The following is a 3,642-nucleotide window of genomic DNA, read 5'->3' on the forward strand; positions in this document are numbered from 1 at the left end:
GAAACAATTTCCTCCAAAGAAATTCCTCATACACCCAGCAAAATGATTTTGATTCAGATTCTGGTCCCAATTGTCAAGTCTTTCTTTGTCTTTTTAAAATAAACTTTTTACAAAGTTAATCAACATCTGTAATGTCTTAAGGGTCCTCGTAACCAGCAGAAACTCTTTATAAAAGCATATCTCATCCTGCTGGCTTGAAAACTACCGCTTTGGCCATTCTAGTTTAAACACAGACATTTGAGGCTTGTGCTACTTGAAGCTTGTAACGTAGGGATGTTTTACCTCGTATGTATTTTTACATTCTCTCCTGCCCTAAAGAGCCCTGACATAGAGCTACTGTCTCTGTTTTCCATTTCTAACAGCTGACTAATACCCTTTAGCTAGTTAGTGTGGTATCTCAGACTTCCAGAAGGCACAGGGTGATGTTTTGATATCTCAAAAATGTTTCCACACATTGTAAATTAAATGACTTATTAATCATGTTACTAGTTAATCTGGTGTGTTAGGCTTTCAGTTTAGCTCCTGACGTTCTAACCAATGGTAGAGCTCGCTTGGCAGCTCGCTGAAGTTCTAACCAATGGTAGAGCTCGCTTGGCAGTATCTACCTACCACAGAGAAAAAAAAGTCCTGACTGGGTACTTTTCTGTTTGGAGTTTCAAAAATATAACCCTTTTGTTTCCAACCAAATCTTAACAAAGCAATAAGACTACAATGCTTGCAGAGTTTAAATACAATAAGCATGACAATCCTATTAACTAACAATAAACTGAAATTACATACATGGATTTTTTTATTTTACAGAAACCAGGCCAGACATTAGCTCTTCTTTGAAGGTCTAGAAGGTCCTAAGTGGTTTGTCTCTGGTGATTATCCGACCAGTCATGATGCCACAGAACAAACAAACAACAGAAATCGTTTGACAATGAATAGGCCTAAACCTTCAAACTTATGACATTTAGGAGAAATCATGTTAGTTTAGGTCTGAAGTTTTGTTTGTATTAGTTTCATATTAATTCTTTTAATAAAATTTAATTTATTCATATAGATAAAATTAATAAAAGCACATTCTAATTAGCACAAAGAAGGCAATCTGACACATATTGTATATAGTATTCTACTGATAAGCACAGCCAATCATAATTATTCCTCTAGTTTTTTTTGATGATTTGAAACTCTTTACTTTGTACGTGCTTTGTACACCAGATTTTTACCTAAACACATATGTCTATTTAGGGGCTCTGTAACATTGACATTGACACATCACATAACTTTACTTTTTTTGTATTGGATGGGTAGAAAATGGGTAAATAAAATAAATACTGTACTCTACCGTGCCAGCTGTTTTTTATGGGTCCTTCTGATCATATTTGGAGCTTCAAATAAAAAATTACACTGGGAAACATAAAGCACTTAATATCTGGAGTGCATCAGATCAAAATCAGGGGCTCTGTACAATGCTGTCATACGGTGTGGGAAAAAAATGCAAAGTACTGAGAAATGATACTGAAGTGAAAGTATCAGTACTTATTTGAAATCTCTCAAAAAGTGGATTTACATAAATTTTCATTCCAATTATTCCAAAACACTTTTCTTTTTCATATGTTGAAATGAATAGAAGTTGATGGGAGTGCGCTTTACACATAGAAAAATCAGTATTATATTAAAATGAATACCTCTTTTATTAGAAAATTTTATGATGTGCTTTCCAATATACCAATATAGCCATCTGATCCACAAAGGGACACTCTGCCTGCAGGTTTTCATTCCAAACAAGTAGAAGCACACCTAGAGCTCATTACGTTTTCGCAGAAGACTGAGACCATCTGATTGATTAAGCAAGTAGAATCAGGTGTGTTTCTACTTAATTGACATGAAACCTGCAGCAGGCTTTTTGTGGAAAGCTTGTGGTCCGCTGATCCAAATGAAAATGCAAGGAGTAAAATGTATGAAATGGAATATTAAAACTAAACAAAATATTAAAATGAGTATTAAATTTCAAAAATACTCAGGTAATTCCAAATTCTAAAATGTTGCTTGAGTAAACAATTGAAGAACAATAAATGATGTACAGAGGTACACTGTTTTCGACTAGAATACTTTTTCTAAAATAGCATAAATAGGCTATGCAGAAATGTAAAAGCTAAGGTCTCCTTTACTGCACTAAATCTTCAAAGGAAAGAGGGACAGTGGACAAGAAGTGCAAAACATGTTCAAGATTGCTGTGGCTTCTTTATATATAGTTGTTAGTGAAACTGGACATCTAGCCATGATTGATCCATATATTTCTGGTTTACTAACTGACATTTACCTGAGAAATATCTGAAAAAAGAGAAGTTTAAAAAAAAACAACACTATGAAACAACTAGAAAAGTGCATTTCCTAAAGAAGGTGCAAAGAGATTGAGCAGCTTAAGCTTTTTTGAGATGTTGCTAGGCAGTTGCTATGGTATGCCAGGCAGTTGCCAGGTTCTTGTTACTGTATCCCAGATGGTTGCAAGGTTGTTCCCAGGTGGTTGCCTGGGGGTTGTTAGGTTGTTGCTATGGTATTGCAGGTGACTGCTAGGTTGTTGCTCTGGTATCCCATAGGTTTTTGTTACTGTATCCCAGATGGTTGCAAGGTTCTTCCCGTGTGGTTGTCTGGGGGTTGTTAGGTTGTTGCTATGGTATTGCAGGTGACTGCTAGGTTGTTGCTAGTGGTTGCTATGGTATCCCATAGGTTTTTGTTACTGTATCCCAGATGGTTGCAAGGTTCTTCCCGTGTGGTTGCCTGGGGGTTGTTAGGTTGTTGCTATGGTATTGCAGGTGACTGCTAGGTTGTTGCTAGTGGTTGCTATGGTATCCCATAGGTTTTTGTTACTGTATCCCAGATGGTTGCAAGGTTCTTCCCGTGTGGTTGCCTGGGGGTTGTTAGGTTGTTGCTATGGTATTTCAGGTGACTGCTAGGTTGTTGCTAGTGGTTGCTATGGTATCCCATAGGTTTTTGTTACTGTATCCCAGATGGTTGCAAGGTTCTTCCCATGTGGTTGCCTGGGGGTTGTTAGGTTGTTGCTATGGTATTTCAGGTGACTGCTAGGTTGTTGCTAGTGGTTGCTGGTACCCCATGTAGTTGCTAGGTTGTTTCTGGTGGCAGTTATGATGTCTCACGTTTAATTGGGTGTTTCTAATGCACTTGTATTACTGAGATTTAAACTGGCAGAACAAACATTTTTATAACATTTATTGGGGAAAAAAATCATCAATTAATCCCAAAGCTGTATACAAGCCCGCCATTTCTGATGCGACTGAATGTTTTGGAGTTGGAATGGTGTGGATATCGGATATCTCAAAAACTTAGCAGACAAAAATCTGAAGATCGGAAGAAGATGAAGAAGAAAAAAAGAATATGTCTCTGTGTTGCTTTGGAATTTAAATGGGTGGTATTAGAATGTTCTGCAATAGAAATACATACAGACAGTGACTAGTACAGGCTTGAGCATTCAAATATATGTGCACCTATTTGCTTTTTTCTTTCAATACATCTTTAAACAATAAACAAACTTGTTAATAAAAAGGCATAAGAAGAAACCAGGCTGCCCTGTTTCCTATTCTAAATTAGACAGTGTGGCCTCATGTTACTGCAGCCTGATCTAGTCAGGCCTTCCTC

The sequence above is a fragment of the Pygocentrus nattereri genome, chromosome 20, assembly GCF_015220715.1.
Source record: "Pygocentrus nattereri isolate fPygNat1 chromosome 20, fPygNat1.pri, whole genome shotgun sequence".
Lineage (NCBI taxonomy): Eukaryota > Metazoa > Chordata > Actinopteri > Characiformes > Serrasalmidae > Pygocentrus > Pygocentrus nattereri.